This window comes from Carassius carassius, chromosome 45 (assembly GCF_963082965.1).
Source record: "Carassius carassius chromosome 45, fCarCar2.1, whole genome shotgun sequence".
NCBI lineage: Eukaryota > Metazoa > Chordata > Actinopteri > Cypriniformes > Cyprinidae > Carassius > Carassius carassius.
This window is the reverse complement of record NC_081799.1, coordinates 2,978,342-3,001,688: the sequence shown is the minus strand read 5'-3', so window position 1 is coordinate 3,001,688 and position 23,347 is coordinate 2,978,342. Positions and strand designations below refer to the sequence as shown.

The 23,347-nt window shown below is 39.4% G+C and overlaps 2 long non-coding RNA genes across 2 annotated transcripts in view; one reads left to right on the top strand and one right to left on the bottom strand.

The window, feature by feature from the left end:
• Positions 1 to 768: 768 nt before the first annotated feature.
• Positions 769 to 23,347, bottom strand: part of LOC132127697 (uncharacterized) — a 64,431-nt gene continuing 41,852 nt past the window's right edge. The window contains exon 3 of the long non-coding RNA XR_009427579.1: positions 769 to 1,152. This is a non-coding gene — a long non-coding RNA (uncharacterized LOC132127697). The remainder of the gene's footprint in view (positions 1,153 to 23,347) is intronic.
• Positions 12,767 to 17,724, top strand: LOC132127672 (uncharacterized). The gene is made up of 5 exons (XR_009427575.1): positions 12,767 to 12,910; positions 13,374 to 13,450; positions 14,041 to 14,071; positions 17,117 to 17,164; positions 17,689 to 17,724. It is a non-coding gene; the product is annotated as an uncharacterized LOC132127672 (long non-coding RNA).

The window sequence follows — 23,347 nt, the reverse complement described above, 5'->3', positions numbered from 1 at the left end:
GACATTCTAATTTACTGAGATGCACCTGTAGATAACCCAATCAAAATGCACACTATTTTTCCTTATTAATAGACAATTTTTTTAAATAAATATTTCCCTGGACTGTGTTTTGGCTCTCTGCCTTTGGCTTCACTCCTCTCTCCTGTGTTCAAGTGTTCAGACACTATTCACATTCCAGGTCTGACACAAAGAATTAAATCAAACAAGCATCAGTAGAATGGAACTGTTTTGTCTTGTGTAGTTTTCTTAAAGTTCACAAAACATAACTTATAAGTGCCAAATACATAAAGTGATCCACTTTACATTTTAAATGTTTTACAACCCCAATTCCAGAGAAGTTCAGAGTCGTGGGACATTTTGGAAAATGCAATAAAATCAAGAATCTGTGATTTGTTCATCAGCTCAGACCGCTGAGCTTCTGAAGTCAAGCGAGATTGGACAAAAATGTTGCTTGCAAAACTTAAACAATTATTAAAGTTAATATTACAATACTATAATACAATTGTGAAAGATAATGATGATTTCAACAGATAAATAGTCAAGTCAAGTCACCTTTATTTATATAGCGCTTTAAACAAAATACATTGCATCAAAGCAACTGAACAACATTCATTAGGAAAACAGTGTCAATAATGCAAAATGATAGTTAAAGGCAGTTCATCATTGAATTCAGTCATGTCATCTCTGTTCAGTTTAAATAGTGTCTGTGCATTCATTTACAATCAAGTCAACGATATCGCTGTAGATGAAGTGTCCCCAACTAAGCAAGCCAGAGGCGACAGCGGCAAGGACCCGAAACTCCATCGGTGACAGAATGGAGAAAAAAACCTTGGGAGAAACCAGGCTCAGTTGGGGGGCCAGTTCTCCTCTGACCAGACGAAACCAGTAGTTCAATTCCAGGCTGCAGCAAAGTCAGATTGTGCAGAAGAATCATCTGTTTCCTGTGGTCTTGTCCTGGTGCTCCTCTGAGACAAGGTCTTTACAGGGGATCTGTATCTGGGGCTCTAGTTGTCCTGGTCTCCGCTGTCTTACAGGGATGTAGAGGTCCTTTCTAGGTGCTGATCCACCATCTGGTCTGGATACGTACTGGATCCGGGTGACTGCAGTGACCCTCTGATCTGGATACAGACTGGATCTGGTGGCCACGGTGACCTCGGAACAAGAGAGAAACAGACAAATATTAGCGTAGATGCCATTCTTCTCATGATGTAGCAAGTACATAGGTTGTTATGGGAAGTGTTTCCGGTTCCGGTTTACCTAATTAATGCAGCCTAAAAATCCTTTAACGGATTTGGATAATAAAAGCATATTAGTATGTTATGTGTATGCCAGGTTAAAGAGATGGGTCTTTAATCTAGATTTAAACTGCAAGAGTGTGTCTGCCTCCCGAACAATGTTAGGTAGGTTATTCCAGAGTTTGGGCGCCAAATAGGAAAAGGATCTGCCGCCTGCAGTTGATTTTGATATTCTAGGTATTATCAAATTGCCTGAGTTTTGAGAACGTAGCGGACGTAGAGGATTATAATGTAAAAGGAGCTCAAATACTGAGGTGCTAAACCATCCAGGGCTTTATAAGTAATAAGCAATATTTTAAAATCTATGCGATGCTTGATAGGGAGCCAGTGCAGTGTTGACAGGACCGGGCTAATATGGTCATACTTCCTGGTTCTAGTAAGAACTCTTGCTGCTGCATTTTGGACTAGCTGTAGTTTGTTTACTAAGGCCGAGGAGGAAGATGGCGCCGCACATGGCTGCTTCAGTGCTTGGCTCTCCAGTGTTTGTACTGTTTTTGTTCGTTTTTCCTGTTTTTTGTTTAACAAACACGATCAGTTTCACCAGGGATGAACTGCTGAACATTCGGCAGAACACACCACATGATATTTTTCCGGATTTCTATTATACAGACGTTTTACTGAACATTGTTATCGGAGGAGCAGCGGCGCTGATCAAGCGCTTCAAGACGCGCAGACGGGGAAAGCGAGCGGGAGCGCTCGTCAGACTCAGGAAGCGCGGTTTTCGAACGCCGTTGCCTAGCATCCATCTCGCAAATCTCCGCTCTCTACCCAACAAAACGGACGAACTGCTTCTGCTCTCTCGGACAAATAAGGATTTCTCTCACTCTGCTGCTCTGTGTTTCACGGAAACCTGGCTGAATGACGCCATACCGGACAGCGCACTCCATCTGCCGGGCTTTCAGCTGTTTAGAGCGGATCGCGACGCAGAATCAACGGGGAAATCGCGCGGCGGCGGGACATGCTTTTACATCAATGAACGGTGGTGTACAGATGTAACTGTATTAAAGAAGATGTGCTGTCCTGATCTAGAAACGCAGTTTATCAACTGCAAGCCGTTCTATTCGCCGCGGGAGTTTCACTCGTTCATTCTGGTTAGTGTTTACATCCCTCCTCAAGCTCAAGTAAGTCTGGCTTTACAGAAACTCGCTGATCAGATCACAGACACAGAACAACAACACCCGGACTCTGTTTTAATCATTCTTGGGGACTTTAATAAAGCCAATCTCTCCCGTGAACTGCCAAAATACAGACAGCATGTTACCTGTCCCACCAGAGACAGTAATATACTGGATCACTGTTACACCACAATAAAGGATGCATATCACTCTGTTCCACGAGCAGCTTTGGGACGTTCTGATCACTGTCTGGTTCATCTTATACCGACCTACAAGCAGAAACTTAAATCTGCTAAACCTGTAGTAAAGACTGTGAAGAGATGGACCAGCGAAACAGAGCAGGATTTACAATCTTGTTTTGACATCACAGACTGGAGCGTTTTTGAAGCTGCTACCACCGATCTGGACGAACTCACAGAGACCGTAACATCCTATATTAGTTTCTGTGAGGATATATGCATTCCTACCAGGACTTATTTAACATTCAACAATGATAAGCCATGGTTTACAGTAAAACTCAGACACCTTCGTCAGGCCAAAGAGGATGCCTACAGAAATGGGGACAGGGTCTTGTACAATCAGGCCAGGAACACACTGAACAAAGAGATTAGAGCGGCTAAAAAGACCTACGCTAAAAAGTTGGAAGACCAGTTTACTTCCAACGACTCTACTTCAGTTTGGAGAGGACTGAGAGCCATCACAAACTACAAGACACCATCCCCTTGCACTGAGGCTAATCAACGACTTGCTAACGACCTGAATGAGTTTTATAGTAGATTTGAAACCCCCAACACCCACTCTGACCATCTCCCTACACAACCATTAACACCTCCTGCAATCCCCCTCTCCATACCTCCTGCTCTTCAAATCTGTGAAGATGATGTGCGCCAGGTCTTCAAGAAAAACAAAAGAAGAAAAGCACCAGGCCCAGATGGCGTTACACCAGCCTGTCTGAAAACCTGTGCTGACCAGCTGGCCCCCATCTTTTCACAGATCTTCAACAGATCTCTGGAGTTGTGTGAAGTGCCTTCCTGCTTCAAACGCTCAACCATAATCCCCATTCCAAAGAAACCCAAGATAACAGGACTTAACGACTACAGACCTGTGGCTCTAACGTCTGTCGTCATGAAGTCGTTTGAAAAACTGGTTCTGGCTTATCTGAAGGACATCACTGGACCCTTACTAGACCCCCTGCAGTTTGCGTACCGAGCAAACAGGTCCGTGGATGATGCAATCAACATGGCATTGCACTTCATCCTGCAACATCTGGACAAAACAGGGACTTATGTGAGGATCCTGTTTGTGGACTTTAGTTCGGCTTTCAACACCATCATCCCAACAACCCTCCAGACCAAACTGACCCAGCTCTCTGTTCCTAGCTCTATCTGTCAGTGGATCACCAGCTTTCTGACAGATAGGCAACAGTTAGTGAGACTGGGGAAATTCATGTCAAACAGCTGCTCCACCAACACTGGTGCCCCTCAGGGATGTGTTCTCTCCCCTCTGCTCTTCTCCCTGTACACCAACGACTGCACCTCTAAAGACCCCTCTGTCAAGCTCCTGAAGTTTGCAGACGACACTACAGTCATCGGCCTCATCCAGGACGGTGACGAGTCTGCTTACAGACAGGAGGTTGAGCAGCTGGCTGTCTGGTGCAGTCTTAACAACCTGGAGCTGAACACGCTCAAAACAGTGGAGATGACTGTGGACTTTAGGAGAAACCCCCCTGCACTTTCCCCACTCACCATCATGAACAGCACTGTGACTGCAGTGGAGTCATTCAGATTCCTGGGAACCACCATCTCTCAGGACCTGAAGTGGGACAATCACATTGGCTCCATTGTGAAAAAAGCCCAACAAAGGTTGTACTTCCTTCGCCAGCTGAGGAAGTTTAACCTGCCACAGGAGCTGCTGAAACAGTTCTACTCAGCCGTCATTGAGTCAGTCCTGTGTACTTCAATTACTGTCTGGTTTGGTTCAGCTACAAAATCAGATATCAGAAGACTACAGAGAACTGTTCGGACTGCTGAAAGGATTATTGGTGCTCCCCTGCCCACCCTCCAAGAACTGTACACATCCAGAGTGAGGAAAAGGACTCAGAAAATCACTCTGGATCCTTCACATCCAAGTCACCCCATCTTTGAACTTTTGCCATCTGGCCGGCGCCTCAGAGCCGCAAATACAAGAACAGCAAGGCACAAGAATAGTTTCTTCCCCCAGGCAATCTACCTCATGAACAGTTAAATGTTTCCCACTTAAACTTATGCAAAAATGTGCAATATCCTTATATTTATTTGTTACCCCTCCATCCTAGAACATTCCTGCATCTCACTCAATCCTATTCCATTATCATTTATAGCACAATTGTTTATACACTTATTTATTTGCCAATTTGTAAATCTCCTGTAAATTGTTTTGGTTTTTTTTTTTGTTTTTTTTTTTTTTTGTCTGTGTGTTGTTGTCTCTGTTTACTGGAAGCTTATGTCACTAAAACAAATTCCTTGTATGCGCAAGCATACTTGGCAATAAAGCTCTTTCTGATTCTGATTCTGATTCTGATTCTAAGCGTGCAGAACAACCACCCAATAAAGCATTACAATAATCTAACCTTGAGGTCATAAATGCATGGATTAACATTTCTGCATTTGACATTGAGAGCATAGGCCGTAATTTAGATATATTTTTGAGATGGAAAAATGCAGTTTTACAAATGCTAGAAACGTGGCTTTCTAAGGAAAGATTGCGATCAAGTAGCACACCTAGGTTCCTAACTGATGACGAAGAATTGACAGAGCAACCATCAAGTCTTAGACAGTGATCTAGGTTATTACAAGCAGAGTTTTTAGGTCCTATAATTAACACCTCTGTTTTTTCAGAATTTAGCAGTAAGAAATTACTCGTCATCCAGTTTTTTATATCGACTATGCAATCCATTAGTTTTTCAAATTGGTGTGTTTCACCGGGCTGCGAAGAAATATAGAGCTGAGTATCATCAGCATAACAGTGAAAGCTAACACCATGTTTCCTGATGATATCTCCCAAGGGTAACATATAAAGCGTGAAGAGTAGCGGCCCTAGTACTGAGCCTTGAGGTACTCCATACTGCACTTGTGATCGATAGGATACATCTTCATTCACTGCTACGAACTGATGGCGGTCATATAAGTACGATTTAAACCATGCTAATGCACTTCCACTGATGCCAACAAAGTATTCAAGTCTATGCAAAAGAATGTTGTGGTCAATTGTGTCAAACGCAGCACTAAGATCCAATAAAACTAATAGAGAGATACACCCACGATCAGATGATAAGAGCAGATCATTTGTAACTCTAAGAAGAGCAGTCTCAGTACTATGATACGGTCTAAATCCTGACTGGAAATCCTCACATATACCATTTTTCTCTAAGAAGGAATATAATTGTGTGGATACCACCTTTTCTAGTATCTTGGACAGAAAAGGGAGATTCGAGATTGGTCTATATTTAACTAGTTCTTTGGGGTCAAGCTGTGGTTTTTTGATGAGAGGCTTAATAACAGCCAGTTTGAAGGTTTTGGGGACATGTCCTAATGACAATGAGGAATTAATAATAGTCAGAAGAGGATCTATGACTTCTGGAAGCACCTCTTTCAGGAGCTTAGATGGTATAGGGTCTAACATACATGTTGTTGGTTTAGATGATTTAACAAGTTTATACAATTCTTCCTCTCCTATGGTAGAGAATGAGTGGAACTGTTCCTCAGGGGGTCTATAGTGCACTGTCTGATGTGATACTGTAGCTGACGGCTGAATGGTTGCAATTTTATCTCTAATAGTATCGATTTTAGAAGTAAAGTAGTTCATAAAGTCATTACTGCTGTGGTGTTGGGAAATGTCAACACTTGTTGAGGGTTTATTTTTCGTTAATTTAGCCACTGTATTGAATAAATACCTGGGGTTATGTTTGTTTTCTTCTAAAAGAGAAGAAAAGTAATCGGATCTAGCAGTTTTTAATGCTTTTCTGTAGGATATGTTACTTTCCCGCCAAGCAATACGAAATACCTCTAGTTTTGTTTTCCTGCAGCTGCGCTCCATTTTTCAGGCTGCTCTCTTTAGGGTGCGAGTATGCTCATTATACCATGGTGTCAGACTGTTTTCCTTAACCTTCCTTAAGCGTAAAGGAGCAACTTTATTTAAAGTGCTAGAAAAGAGAGAGTCCATAGTTTCTGTTACATCATCAAGTTGTTCTGAGGTTTTGGATATGCTAAGGAATTTGGATACATCAGGAAGATAACTTAAAAAGCAGTCTTTTGTGTTAGAAGTGATGATTCTTCCATACTTGTAACAAGAAGTAGAATTTACAATTTTGGCTATATGAATTTTGCAAAGAACTAAATAATGATCTGAGATATCATCACTTGGCTGAATAATTTCAACACCATCAACATCAATTCCATGTGACAGTATTAAATCTAGAGTATGATTTCGACAATGAGTAGGTCCTGAAACGTGTTGTCTAACACCAATAGAGTTCAGAATGTCTATAAATGCTGATCCCAATGCATCGTTTTCATTATCAACATGGATATTAAAATCACCAACTATTAAAACTTTATCTGCAGCCAGAACTAACTCGGATGTAAAATCACCAAACTCTTTAATAAAGTCTGTATGGTGCCCTGGTGGCCTGTATACAGTAGCCAGTACAAACATAACAGGGGATTTATCATTAACATTTGTTTCTTTGGATAATGTTATATGAAGTACCATTACTTCAAACGAGTTATACTTGTAGCCTGCCCTCTGAGAAATCCTGAAAACGTTGTTATAAATTGAAGCAACACCTCCACCTTTGCCTTTTAGACGTGGCTCATGTTTATAACAGTAATCTTGGGGGGTGGACTCATTTAAAATAATGTAATCATCAGGTTTTAGCCAGGTTTCTGTCAAACAGAGTACATCTATATTATGATCAGTGATCATATTATTTACAAAAAGTGTTTTCGTAGAAAGGGATCTGATATTCAATAAGCCAAGCTTTATCATTTGTTTATCCATATTGCTTCTGTTTTTTATTTGTTGAACCTCAATTAAATTGTTAATCTTAACTTGGTTTGGACGTTTTTTGTATTTTCTAGTTCGGGGAACAGACACAGACTCTATAGTGTGATATCTAGGTGAAAGAGTCTCTATGTGCTGAGAATTAACTGACCTCTGTGACGGGAGGCAGCTAGCAGACGGTCGGTTTAGCCAGTCTGTCTGCTTCCTGACCTGGGCCCCAGTTAGTCAAGTATAAACACTAAGACTATTTGCCATATTTCTAGAGAGAAGAGTGGCGCCACCCCAGGAGGGATGAAGACCATCTCTTTTAAACAGGTCAGGTCTGCCCCAAAAGCTCGTCCAATTGTCTATGAAACCTATGTTATTCTGTGGGCACCGCTTAGCACCACTTTGTTCGAAAGAGACTTTTATGTGGACGATGCACTGAAGTCATTCCCAACTGTTGAGGAAGCCATTGACGTCCTCACAAGAACACAGAGAATGTTAGCTGCTTCAAACCTCAAGCTCCACAAAGTGGCCTCAAATAAAGCTGAGGTGTTGGATGCATTTCCAATGGAAGATAGAGCCAAAGAACTTCAGAATCGTAATCTATTTGTAGACTATCTACCCGATCAACGAAGTCTCGGAGTTAAATGGAGTATCATGACAGACATCTTGACATTTCACATTCCAAAAACAGAAAGACCATATACGCGAAGAGGGGTGCTTTCCGTGGTCAACAGTCTGTTCGACCCTCTGGGTTTCCTGGCACCGATAACTATACAAGGTCGGCTACTGCTTAGGGATATGATGGTTCAAGGCGGTGATTGGGATTCAAGCCTCCCTGAGAGTTTCAAAGGAAGATGGATGGATTGGCAAAATTCTCTGCATGATCTCAGTGAAATTCATGTACCCCGCACATACTCATCAATGTCTCTCTCTGAAGCTCAGATTGTAGACCTATGGGTTTTTTCAGATGCTTCAATCAAGGCTATTTCTGCAGTCGCATATCTTAGAGTCATAGCCAAAGACGGGCTTAGAGAAGTGGGCTTTGTGCTAGGGAAGTCGAGACTTGCCCCACGGCCTGATCTTACTGTTCTGAGACGAGAGCTGTGTGCAGCAGTAATGGCCGTAGAGATTGCAGAAGTCATAAGTGAAGAAATAGAAGTGGAATTCAATTCAATTAGCTTCTATACTGACAGCAAAGTTGTCTTGGGTTATATTCACAACCAGTCACGACGCTTCTACATCTAATAACAGAGTGCAAAGAATTAAGCAGTCCACAAAACCTGAAAAGTCGCATTATGTGCCATCAGACGAAAACCCAGCTGATCATGGTTAACGCTCCGTTCCAGCTTCCAAAATCCTTACTACCACATGGTTGACTGGACCTCCTTTCCTTCATGGTGAACTGGTTTGGGCTCCAGAGGAGAAAATCAGTTTTGAGTTAATTCATCCAGATGATGACAAAGAACTTCGACCAGAGGTGAATACTTTGTCCACAAGTGTTTCTGAAAATAACCTGAGCTCAAAGCGATGGAAACGTTTTTCCAGATGGAAGTCTGCTGTCAAAGCTGTAACTCGTCTCAGTCACATTGCTTACTGTTTCGCCCACCCAACAAAGGTTGGAGAATGTGCTGGTTGGCATGTCTGCAAAAATGGTATTTCTGCGGATTCTCTGGAAAGAGCAGAAAGATAAATTATTAGAAGTGTGCAGCAGGAAGTATATTCTGAGGAATTTAAGCACACCCAAGCAAACCGCAACATTTCTAAACAAAGCTCACTCATTAAGCTGAATCCCATCATTGACAGTGATGGTCTTCTCCGAGTTGGTGGACGGATACACCGTGCAGGCTTTGAAGCAAAAGAGAAAAACCCTGTCATAATTTCTGGAGGGAATCACATATCAACTATTCTCATAAGATATTACCATGAAAGGGTCAAACATCAAGGAAGGCATTTTACGGAGGGAGCAGTGAGAGCTAGTGGTCTATGGATAGTGGGAGGAAAGAGGCTCATCAGTAGAGTTCTTAGTCAGTGTGTTACCTGTAGGAGACTTAGAGGGAAAGTAAAGGAGCAGCAGATGAGCGATCTGCCAGCAGAACGACTTCAAGTAGACCCTCCTTTCTCATATGTTGGAATGGATATGTTTGGGCCGTGGGAGGTTACAGCGAGGCGCACAAGGTGGGGTCATGCAAGCAGTAAGAGGTGGGCAGTGCTGTTTACATGCTTATGCACAAGGGCAGTTCACATAGAAATAGTGGAAGAAATTAGTTCCTCAAGCTTCATTAATGCTCTGAGACGCTTCTTTTCACTGCGTGGCCCAGCCAAGCAACTACGATCGGATTGTGGCACCAATTTTATTGGTGCATGTAACGAAATGGGAATAAATGTTCCTGAAAAGGAAAGAGTGCAGGATTTCTTACAAGACCAGAAGTGTACTTGGATCTTCAATCCTCCCCACTCCTCACACATGGGTGGAGTGTGGGAGCGCATGATTGGAGTAGCACGTCGCATTTTGGATAGTATGTTGCTGCAAGCTGGTAGAACACGACTCACTCACGAAGTGTTAAGTACTCTCTTAGCTGAGGTCACAGCCATAATTAATGCGCGTCCTTTGATACCTGTCTCCTCTGACCCTGAGAAAACTTACATTCTAACGCCGTCTATTCTGTTAACCCAGAAAACAAGCACACATTCCTCTCCTCTCGGTGACATCAACACAGGAGATATGTTGAAATGCCAGTGGAAACGTGTTCAAGTGCTGGCTGATGAGTTCTGGTATAGATGGCGCAGAGAGTATCTGAGCACTCTGCAATGTCGTAAAAAATGGCCACAAAAAGAGCTTGACATCAAGGAGGGAGATGTTGTCCTTCTTAAAGAGAAACAAGCCAAACGAAATGAATGGCCTATGGGCATCATAGTGAAAGCTGTTCCCAGCGAAGATGGAATGATAAGGAAAGCTGAAGTGAAGGTTGTTAAACAAGGCATGACAAAGATCTACTTACAGGCCTATCTCAGAACTGGTCTTTCTAATGTCCCAATCTGAAGGTTCATCATAGAGTGTGGTATCTCAAAGATCCCAGACGGGGAGTGTCCTGACATTGTGTGATATCATGAAGCCAAGCAGCCTCTTGTGGTCATATGAGGTTTAGCAAGAAATTAGAAAGTGACCTCATTAGTATTAGCCTATGCAATTAGTGATGTCATCAAAAAGAGACTGAATCAGAGGCAGAGATCTTTCATTTTATGGGCATTCATTAATCCAAAGGACATCCTCCATTCAAAGTTATTAATAAGGCATTCCCTGTAAGCCATCTTGTTTTGTCATTACTCATTATTGTGTTCATTGCATTTTGTATAGTTAAAGATGTTTATTTTGATGTTATTTAGGATGGCATGTTTATGCTTGCCAATACAATGCATATTCTCTCATCTTTTACATGTGATATTATTTACAAGTTAATATATTTTTTAAAGTATATAGAATCTATTGATTGAGTTGAGTAGTCACTATAAACAGTAGTTTGCTCATACGTAATATAGAAAACTGTTAAAGAATATGTAACTTATCAGTGTATGTACTTGTATTTTCAGTTTCACACCATTTATGTGATAAAGCTACACTCTCAACATCACCTCGTGGTTCCGGGAGTTATTACATGAAGGTGTTTAACTTGCTGGACAATTGAATGTGGGTTCAATGAGGCCAGTACAGTTTTACTAAATCTTGCATCATGCAAAAAACTTTCCAAACGAATGCAAATGATTACTATGTTTAGTAAACAGGACTTCTTGTTGGTGAAACACTCAGCACTCTTCTAGGAGTATAAGGAGTATTTGGAGAGACATTCAGTCACAGGAGTCACAACGTCTTCAGGGTTTAACCACCGTATCCTAAACCTTATTTAGCAAACATTGGGATGTCAGCACATAAAGGACAAAAGAACAACTGTCACAGGTGTGGGTGCAAGTCAGGGACAGTCGAGGACTTGAGTGCAGGGTTAGACAGGCTTTACTTAAAGTCCAAATATAAAAATAACAGCAACAGACAACAACTGCCCCACCGCACAACAATAACACAGCAGCAAAGAGCACATGGTAGGGTGAATTCCTGGTCTTGTCAGACCCAAAAACATAGGACTGTCATGATTCTGTCACCCAACACTAGAAAGAAATTTGCTTGCTTTATCTGGACAAATGTTTGACAACTTAGTCATCTTAGCTTAATCAAACTGATTATTTTCTGGAAATGTATTCACTCTTAGGCCATAGAAGATGTAGTAGAGTAATTCAGATATCTGATAAAAGCTCCACAAGTGATCCACATGACAACTAACATCTTGTGAAGTGATCCATCATCAAAATCCATCAAGATGTTTTTAATTGGAAACCTTTGTTGTTAGCTAAAATACAAGTCATCTGCTCTCCATTATATTGCTTTCTTCTGTGAAAAAGCCATTTAATCTGAATAGGGAGAGTACATATCAAGTGCAAACAGTCCAAAAGAGTTTTAAACAAATATGTTGGTGGCATGAGATCTTGACAGGGGATGGATATTTTCACTGGAGGAAGAGTTATAATGGATTATGGATTGGTCTTTTTGGCCAAAAGTGACAGTTTAAAGTTAAAAAGCCTTAATTAAAAAAAAAAACTTTCTTTTTTTTCACAAACACACAGCTTTTCACTTCATAGGATCTACTGGTGACCAAATATCTGGGCAGGTGACCACAGCAACATCAAATTGCTCTTTAAATGCATTTACTTAATTAATATGTAATACTTTTTTTCTATCCTAGTGTGTATTTTAATACCCAAAATCCTCATAAAACACCACAAGTGCTCTTGGGAGCTGTTTAAAATAAATGGGGAAGACAATCATCAGCATATTTTCATTGTGGGTGAGCTATTCCTTTAAAGCTGCAGTCTTATTAACTGTTTTTTTGTGCTCTGGCGGGTGTGCGTCTTGCAGAAGAAGCCGGAGCTAATTCTCTCTAGTCACGCAAGTACTGGGCTACTCCGCCTTAAATAGTCCGAGGATAAAACTTATTATAGGTGTACCGTAGTGATTCAGGATAAGCAAAAAATAAATATCGGAAAATGGATTCATGGCGCACTTACTTATTATATGCATTTTGTAAATTATGAACTTAAAAAAGGTAAAGAACTGCAGCTTTAAATCCTCATTAAACACCACGTGTGCTTATGGGATCGGTTCAGTCATTCACTCACTCGTTTTGACCGAAAGAGTCATGACTTCAGTAATTGGCATAGACTGTATAAAAATAGGTAATTGGCCCTCGATTCAGACCAATAGATTTGTGAATCGTTTGTCTGATTCATTAAAAGAATCTGTTCAAAAGCGCGAATCGGACATCACGGCGATTTTCCCGCCCACACGCAGAATAATTGCGTCATTTCTGCCCGGGTTTTCTCGCTAGCGGTTTCTTCACGCGCTCCCGCCATCAACTTCTGCAAAACGTATGCTTCTTTATCTTTATAAGCTATACAAATGTGATTTAATTCCTCGGTCTTTAGTAATGCGATCGAAGGACACGATTAAAGGTTTACAGTTTACTCGTTAGTGTCGAATATTTAACATAAGTGATCAATGGTAAAATGCCATTTACGTTAACGTTACTGCTGCGGTCCAATTAACGTTAGCCGCTTTTGGTGTATATACTTACCTTGGTTTAATTATTTTCACTTAAATGTATCTATATTATTATAGTTAACGTTACATAAACGACGCTATCTGCTGCCTTTGTTAACTCCGATATCTAACGTTAGGCGTTTTAAATGAGGTTGTCGTTGAAAGAGGTTTAACATCGTGCAGAAACTATAATGACCGGTTAAAATGTAATTTAAATCCACAAAGTTAACAGATAAGTGAATTATTCTGGTGTAGGACCTGATTTTCACTGCATTTTGTGTTCTGTCACAGATCTTGCAGATATTTAATTGACGTTAATCCTCTCTCAGCTGCAGCCGCTCATCATGGATGACTGGGAGGAAGATCAGGTAAGGCCCACCACACTCATCCTCTCATGGGTGGAAATTTACTCTCCAAACGGTTATTCTTTGCTTCAATATTTTTGGGAACACATTAGGCGCTGTTATTTTTTGTTTCGACATGTAACATTACATTGTTTGTGAGTAGTATGAGTTAATTAGTGAATTTGATAGAAGTTTGTATGGTTTGCATTTGGTAACGTTAGGTGCTTTTATTCTAAGCTACTTGCGCTGCATTCGAGGTGTAGATGCGAAGTTTTTGCCAGATGTTTAGTGTAATAGGTACAACAGGTGCGTTCTGTGATCGAAATCAAACCTGATTCGTTTCAAAGTACAGACTTCAGAACCTAAAATGTATGTCGGATAAGGGAAACATTCAAAATGTGTAACGTTACTGGATCTAACGTTACTTTACACATTTGAATTGTAGGAATTAAACCAAATAGAATATCTTTAGATATGAGTAATGTTTTATTTTATCACAATTGTTACACTTTGTATTTATTATTGTATTTTCAGTGTGCTTTCTTCTAGAACATTAATAATAATAATAATAAAAACGTTAACGTTACTAACTTAATTTGTTCATCCTTTTACAGGGCCCTGTTGTATCCTGCAGTTCAGGTTTTGGTAAGTTAGGACAGTGGTTCTCAACAACCGCGGCCCACCAGGTTGAACACAATTTAAAAAAAGAACTAAGTTTTACAATTCATTTTAGTTTTTACATTAAAACGTGCTAAACAAATATAAGGTATAATTTTATGTAAATTTTTCATATTAATTTCAGACATGAGCAGCCCTGTACTCACATAGCTTAATTAACGTTATCCATTTAACAAACCCTTGTAAGTGCGCACATTGGCAGAATTCAGTTCATATATATACATATATATATATATATATATATATATATATATATATATATACATGTATGTATATGTGTGTGTGTATATATATATATATATATATATATATATATATATATATATATATATATATATATGTATATATATATATATGTGTGTGTGTGTGTATGTTAATTTAGAAAACAGTTTGAAGCGTTCTTTTTGGTTATTAAATAAGATTTTTTTTTTTTTTTTTTAAGTAATGACCCAGCTGCCAGCGGCAGACAGTGAGTTGATCATACTATTAGGGCTGCATGATAATGGTCAAAATGATAATCACGATTATTTTGATTAAAATCATGATTATTAATAAAGATTATTCTATTCTGCTAAAAAAAAAAAAAAAGCCGCTAAAACCAACCTAAACTTAACTGGTTTAGGCTGGTCTCCCAGCTTGGTCAAACTGGTTTTAGCTGGATGTTTCAGCTGGTCTCCCAGCATGACCAGCTAAGGAAGTGGTCAAAACCCCTCAAAAACCAGCCTTCTGACCAGCAAAGACCGGGCTGAATGACCAACTAAAATCTGTCAACCTGCTTAGGCTGGTTTCGGGTTTAGTTCTCCCAAAAATGAAAATTGTCATTAATGACTCACCCTCATGTTGTTCCAAACCCGTAAGACCTCCGTTTATCTTTGGAACACAGTTTAAGACATTTTAGATTTAGTCCGAGAGCTCTCAGTCCCTCCATTGAAACTGTGTACGGTATACTGTCCATGTCCAGAAAGGTAAGAAAAACATCATCAAAGTAGTCCATGTGACATCAGAGGGTCCATTAGAATATTTTGAAGCATCGAAAATACATTTTGGCCCAAAAATAGCAAAAACGGCGACTTTATTCAGCATTGTCTTCTGTAATAAATTTTTTATAGCCTTTAAAAAAAAAAATTTGTATTGCATTGTTCCGGTCTGCAGACAACTTTGGATACCTGGTTTATGTGAAATTTTTTTTGTTCTTTGCACTTGAGCACTTATTGAATCTTTCTACATGTAAGCCTGTCGTGATAGTCGATAAATCAATTAATCGCGTGATAAAAAAAAAAAAGAGCTTGATAATATTTTTGGCCGCGGTAATTTTTATTTAAATGTAGCATGTCATAATGTGAAGTGTGGTAAGTCTGGAGCGCAGCCTGTGGACAGACTTTTTTGTAACTTAGTTGCCCTTTCTGTCGAAATAAGCCTACTTTTCGCTCGCTTCATTTGGCTTGCTCAGCTAAATATGTCTGTAGGCGTGTGTTTGCGTGTGTCAACGCGCCCAGTGAGTTCACACACAGTGCACGCGCGCATTGTTTTCTCCTTTCCAAAGCGCTCGGGCAGCTGCGATCCTGAGGCGTCTGTCGTTGCTAAGCATCCATCAGCTGCGATATCCGTTACAACAAGGACATTTCGGTAATGGATTTCCACTACCGAAAAGCCCTTGCTGTAACGACATGAAAAAAAAAATGAGCAAGCCAGTGTTTGGGTGCACCCCATTTTTCAAAAACAACGGGGAATTTCACCCCGAAGGAAGCTGATTGAGTTTGTTCTTGTCAGATGACCTGGTGCTCTTGCGTCACTCTGAAAAGCTGAGATGTTTTTAACTAGATGTGCTGCGGACGCGCCTGGAAAAAACAAGCACGTCTTTTCCATTATGAGCATGCATACCGCATTTGAAATAACGAACTTGAGCACAAAAGACGTGATATGTGAACAGCCACTTTATCGGTCATAATGTTTACTTTCAGTTAACGTTTAAACGGTCAATATGCGCATCCCTAACTGGCATATACACACAATATACAAAATTAATTAATTTTTAGCCACACAAAGTCAACCTGTTGGTATTTCTTGCTCCGAAACAGCCATAAAATAAAAAAATTTATTGATCTTTGAAAAGGTATACATGTTATGCCATTATCATTATATTAGTTGAAACTGGTCTTAGAATGACAACATTATCGTTTATCACGATAATTTCTTGGACTATTTATCATCCAGAAAAATTTATCATGACAGGCCTAACTACATGAACAATTCCTGCTTGATTACCGTATTTTCCGGACTATAAGTCACACTTTTTTTCATAGTTTGGCTGGTCCTGTGACTTATAGTCAGGTGCGACTTATTTATCAAAATTAAAGGTGCTCTAAGTGATGTCACACATTTTTTAGGCCAAAACATTTTGTCACATCCAGCAAACATCTCCTCACTATCCACTAGCTGCTTGTCCCCTGAACACACTGTAAAAAAACAGGGTCTCTAGACACCACAGGCTCCACAAACAAGAAAAACAAACTGGGCTCACCCGCACCACAAAACATAACAAACTGTTCCAGTAAATAACCGACAAGAAAGATTTGGGGGTGGGGTTTGGGGGGTTAGTGCACGGATGAGGAGGGAGGGTCTAGCTAGCCTCCGTTTTGTTTGACAACAATTTAAACGTCAACAAGAAGTTACGACTCCCGGCATCGCTTAGAGCACCTTTAATTTGACATGAACCAAGAGAAAACATTACCGTCTCCAGCCGCGAGAGGGCGCTCTATGCTGCTCATTGCTCCTGTAGTCTACACTGAAAACATGGAGCGTCCCTCTCGCGGCTGTAGACTGTAATGTTTTCTAAATAAATACGACTTCTAGTCCAGTGCGACTTATGTTTTTTTTCCTCGTCATGACGTATTTTTGGACTGATGCGACTTATAGTCCTAGAAATACGGTGTTCATTTTTCAAAATATCTGCATATTTAATGTACCTGAATGTACACTTAAATTTCAAATGCACTTATGTTTTACTTGCAGGTCTGAGCTCTAGAGGTGCAGATGGAGGATTCAAGAGCTTCTATACAGGTTCACTCTCATGTTTTGTACATGCAGTCATTTGTAACTTTTCAGACAAAAGCAAATACACAGTAATTGACCAACAATGACAGTAATGCCTATAACACAGGAACCCCTATGGTCCTGCAGACTTCATTACCAACCCTGATTCAACACTGTAGTTATCAAGTTATCCCAAAAGCCTTGACTAGCTGGTCCACATGTGTTACAGTTTGGAGCTGAAATCTGCTGGACGCTAGCTTTCCATCTGCAGAATTTGAAACCCATTTTATAGCATTCGTGTTTTTGCAGCTATGAAGAAGAAATATTACATGCTAACTGTTAAATGACAATAAGCTGCGTCTTTTAGACAGCCTGCTGTTATCCTGCTCTTAATTCAATCCTAACACATGCAAATTCTGTCTCCAAATTCCACTACCTAGAGTAAATCCAGTAACATGCATTTTGCACTTCTGTAAATTACTGAATGATGTGTACAGAATGTGTTTAAATTGTGTGTGAGGAGCAAATCACAAAATGCTTTTTATTTGTAGGAAGTACAGGAAACGGGAAGGCAAACAATGAAGGTTTGTTTCCATTTTTCTCTTTGGCTGTTCCTAGTGATACAACAATCATGATTTTTCATGGCCGATACAGATTTTTGTGTCTCTGTGTGTGTGTGTGTATATATATATATATTAGTGATGCACCGAAATGAAAATTCTTGGCCGAAACCGAAAACCGAAAAAGAGAAAACCAAGGCCGAAAACCGAAACCGAAACACCGAAAGAAATTATGCCAATTATTCCATTGCATTTATTGCTATGACCATGTACTAACTTTACTAAAATTAAGACATTGCAATTGCATAAATTAATATTAAAGTTTCAAAGATAATTACAATTACATAAATTATAAAAAACATAAAAATACATAATTACAAATTATGCAATATTTATTAAGCACATTGCAACAATGCACAGTATAAAATAAAATTCAAACTAAAAATGTATCCCACTCATGTGAATATTAAATGATAATGTACAGGCCTACTGGCCTGCAGAAAGGTTTTAAAATGAACTGTTCTCTCATAAAAACAAAGTGCATTTAGGTGAAGTGCATTTTAAATTTTTCTCTGTAGGACTAGAAAGTGCATTACTTCTCCAGTAGGCAAGACTGTTATCACTTCTGGGGATGGGGACTTCAGACAGATAACCATCTAGCTGTTGAGCAGTTGAGCTTGTCATCTGCCTGACATTTGAGAAATATTTGAGAGAGTGTATTTAAATAGGGGCAGGGCATAAATAATTTGTTTTATCAAATTAAAGCAGAAATCTAGCAGAAATATGGCTACAATCTGATATTATGTATGTATATGTATATATATATGTGTGTGTGTGTGTGTATTGTGTGTGTGTGTATATATATATATATATATATATATATATATATATATATATATATATATATATATATATATATATATATATATATATAGGCTACTGTAAATAAAATGTCACATATATAGTAGCCTAAGAACTAGAACAATAGCCAATGTATTATTATTTGAGGCACTTTCTTGCAGAATTTCACTGAAAATATCAGACAACGAGGGTGAATGCCAAGAGACGAGTCTTTTTTCCGCGCTCTGATCTGTCTCCTGCGCTTGGCGCTTCTCCGTCTCCACGGGGGTTCTCCGCATCCAGCGCGGCCTGTATCATTTCTCGTGCGCGCTGCCTTATTTCCGCATCCAAGTAATGATCTTTATAACGCGGATCAAGCACATTCGCGATGAAGTGCAGAGGATCCGAAAAGATCTCAGTGAGACGTGTGCTAACAGACTCTATAAGACTGTACCTTTCTTTGTTCTCACTTCGTGGTCCGTCTCAATCTCTTTGTTAGGAGACGCTTTAGTGCTGCGAATAAAGGAATAAGAAGAGAGAGAATGTTCTCACTGGTGTGAAGTGAATGTCGCGGGGAGCTCGTGGTCTGCGCTATGCAGGTGCACGTTCAGGTCGCGGTTTCTGTTTGCGTCATCATCACAACATTTCGGCCGTGTTGTTTCGGTGATAAGTCTTTCGGCCAAAAACCGAAAATGCTCTTTTGGGCCATTTTCGGCCGAAAATCTTCGGTGGCCGAATATTCGGTGCATCCCTAATATATATATATATATATATTTTTATATATATAGGAGAGGTGTGCAGTGAAGCCAGTAGTGTTGTCACGGTACCAAAATTTCAGTATTCGGTACCGATACCAGTGAAAATCCACAGTTCTCGGTACCAATTTCGGTACCAAAGCAAAACACAAAAATATGCTAATTAAAAAAAATAACTTTTTAGCACTAAAAATAAAACCAATGCCTTTCTTTATACTTATTTACAATTGTGTTTAAAGTTTTTCTACAAGTTATATAATTATGAAAAACAGTAAACAAGTTTCACCCAAATTTAATTTGTCTTTTTAATTTATGAAATTTAAACACTCATTTTATTTTTGGTAAATAAAGGGGATTTGCTATTATAATGAAAACATGGAAGAAATATTGAGATTTAATTCTTTAAAAAATCAAGTTTTATAAATTTTTCCAACCGTAGTAGCAGTATCACATACATTTTACTAAATAATAGTAATATTTCTAGCACAATGCCTTTACAATGCCTTTAACTTTTAGGCCTAATGAATGCATATTTGTCATTTTAACTGAACTTAAGACTGGTGGTGATGCTTAAGATATTTTTGGTCATTGAGAGTTTCTGTAAAAAGAAATAGTAATAGATCATATTAATTATTATTAAAAGATAATACTACTACTAATTCTACTATCATACTAATGTATATTCAATGCACTATGAATTGATGAGCTGCTGGGTTCATGAATATTAATCACGTTGTCTGCGTTAGGTCAAACTGATTTGCTGAAATCAAAACAGGGACGGTACTAAATCAGCGCCAGCCAATGAAATTGCCATTTGCGCATTAGCTCCGCCCACTACCGGAGAAACCGGTATATCTTCTGCTTGTTGGAAAATGAATATGAATAATTCTGAATGAACTCCATTATTTTGACAGGAGAAGACAACAAAGAATAGTTTACATATAGCGTGTCGATTCAGCGTGGTAAGACTCTCGCTCTCTCTCTCTTTGCATGTGTGAGAAACAGCGCTATCAGTAAAGCGACGGTGAGTCGTGCGCCTTCACAAAGCGTTTACAGAGCATCAAAAACAGGTGCGCTGTGCGTCCATTGAGATGAACTGAAAAGTTCAGATCGCTTGATGGAGAGAGAACTCTGAAGCTCAGATGCTGAAATTAATGCCAGCGTCATGCGCTTCAGTCTATGTAGTAAACAAACCCTTACGTCTCTGCCATTCATTAATTCACACAGAGACACGCAGAACACAGATTCATATTTCAAACAACTTTTGCGGCTTAACATTTACAGATACTGGTCCATATGGAGATTTGATTAATGTATGCTAACTTTGACAAATTCCATGACTGTCCATATTAAAATGTAAGTTTCATTTTCATGACTGGATTTTGAGATTCCGTCCTCGTTTTCTGCTTCGCGGAAATCATAGCGCTGAACCGGGTTTGAACGGGACCTTGGTACTACCGGTACTTAAAGAAACCTGGTACCATCACATTAAAATTTTTTTAGTACCGACTTGGTACCGAAGTACCGGGTCTTTTGACAACACTAGAAGCCAGTATATGTATCTGTTACAATCACAAAATTATTTGTATCTGTATTCGGATAAAACAGGAAGTAGGCAGAGCTTGAACCGGAACTTCGTACAGTTATAGTTGCGACGACCGTTAGGGTTTTAGAATCTTTCTTCTTCTTTTTTTTCATAGTTATCACTGATCAAATGCAGTGTTTAACTAAAAAAAAATATATAATGATGATAACATTTATTTAAATATCTTCTAACAGTCGAAAGCTGATACCCTTGTATAGACAAAGTTTTGAGCGCAAGATCGAGTCCCATTTTGGGGACTTCTCGTGATCCATAAATATTTAAATATTTTCTAATTAAAACAGTAAAACTTCCTATGCGGTTTAGAAATATGAAAATCTATTTAAGTAATTTCCAGGAAGTGCATGGAAAAAGGCAAGTGCAACACTATTTCATTTGCGCTTATTTCATTTATAAAATTGACACTCATTTACTTTACACACCTTGCTACTGCATTGTAATATTAGGTTTATATAAATCAACATGATTTCCTTTGGCTCACCGGTTCCTGCGCAGTTTTAAAAAGTAACTATTTGCCTCAAGTAATTTTCAGGCTAGAAAAGTATGGAAAAAATGAGAAGGAAAAATATTTGTGCTTCAACTATTTGCCCTATTCAGTGTTCTAAAGTATACAACTTCTAAAATTAAATTGATCATACAAGTAGAGAGCTTTCATGACAAAGGTTTAGTAATCGTCTGAACACGACTGAATTAAGGCGCACTTTTTCATTATGCATAAATCTTTAAGCAGTCTTAAGTCTTTTTTTGAACTTCACTAAACAAATGTGCGTGTGCCACACAAACCAGCAAAAGATAAAGAAGCAAACATGTATGCCTAGTAGGAAATATATCTGTATCTAAGCTGATTATTAGCCTTCTCTTGACAGAGAGCTGGTTTGGTTTTTGAGAGATGCGCAGACTGCAACGCAGCTATTTAATTGATGATCGTGCAGTGCTTATTCCATTCATTCATGTATCATTTCCTAGCCTATAAGGTTTAAATCATTGCCTTTTAAATATACACACATAAAAGAACATGTATGATGTATTATTTTAGTTGATATTACTCTTGCCAAGCTCTGGTTTCTGAGAGATGCACAGAGGGGCAACATCAATGTGGTGTTTGATATGTGCTCTTTTCATTCATAAAGTTTACATTCATTCACTTCACACTAGGGCTGTTTGATTATGGCAAAAATCATAATCACGATTATTTTGGTCAATATTGTGATCACGATTATTTAACATGATCATGAGGGGGCCATATGACCAAAACTTTATATGAGGGATTTATTTAAAGCTAGTGATGCATATCAGATATGTATTTCCTGTAAATAAGGTTGCTACAATCATTATATCTGCACGTTTACTTCACTGGTTTGCACTCCATCTACCATGTGCTGCTTTACTTATCTATCTTTTTACATGACCTATTTGTATAGTTGTACTTTATATTTTATCAGAGCCTGACTCCACCCACTGGCAATATTTGAAAAATGCTGAAAAGTGGGCAGAGCACAGCGGAGATAGACGGGACGAACCGAGGGCGGGGCTGAGCGGGTGGGGAGGGAAACCAGAGACCTGAAGTGACGGATTAATTGACAGCTGCTTTCAGAGTCGCTAAAATGGAGAGTGACTAGTGACGCAAGTAGCTTTGCAACAGAGCATTCATTTGAAGTAGAGGACTTTTTCTCACCCACCTTCACTTGAAGTGGAGGATGTCGTGGTGTCTGTGGACACACGGCCAGGGCGTGAGCCATATCAATTCGAGCCGTTGGCTCAAACTGCGCTCTTAACTCCCGCATCACGATCAGCACTGCGTCGCTTTTCAGCGCGAGCTGTGTGGAGAAGCCCATTTCCATCTCCATTGCGTTGGAGAAGCAATCCTGCGTAAAATGCAGTTTGCACACTCCAGCTCTAGGCGGGAACTCGCGGTCTTCCAGGCCAAGTGCATGCAACCACTGGCGCCTAATTTTCAATAGAAAACTATGCAGTCCAGCAGTGCTGTTGCAACCAGCAACACTAGACGCACCATCCTGACCACTGTACTAAATACTAGGGCTGTCGTCAACCAAAGAAGTGCTTAGTCGACCAAAGTCCTGTCCTGCGCAACGATCAGTCGACTAAAAAAAAAAAAAAGACGCAATGTTTTACATTTTGATTGAACATTTATTAAACAATTGTCATATAGTATTTATAAAACAACAACGAAAAAACATTAAAATAATACATAACTATAATAATAATACAATTCTTTGAAAGTTAAGTGGTTTTTTTTAACTGCAAAGTGAGGAGCTCACGTCTAGCCACTGACCGGATCCCTTCAGTAATCCCTCCACGGAGAGCATGTTGACAGCGTTGTCCATTACCACTGACACCCGCTTCTCTGGTGGAATGTGGTAAGCGTCCGCGACTTGAGTGACATTTTCTCCCATGTGTGCTGCTTTGTTTCAAACACAACGCTATTCATTTT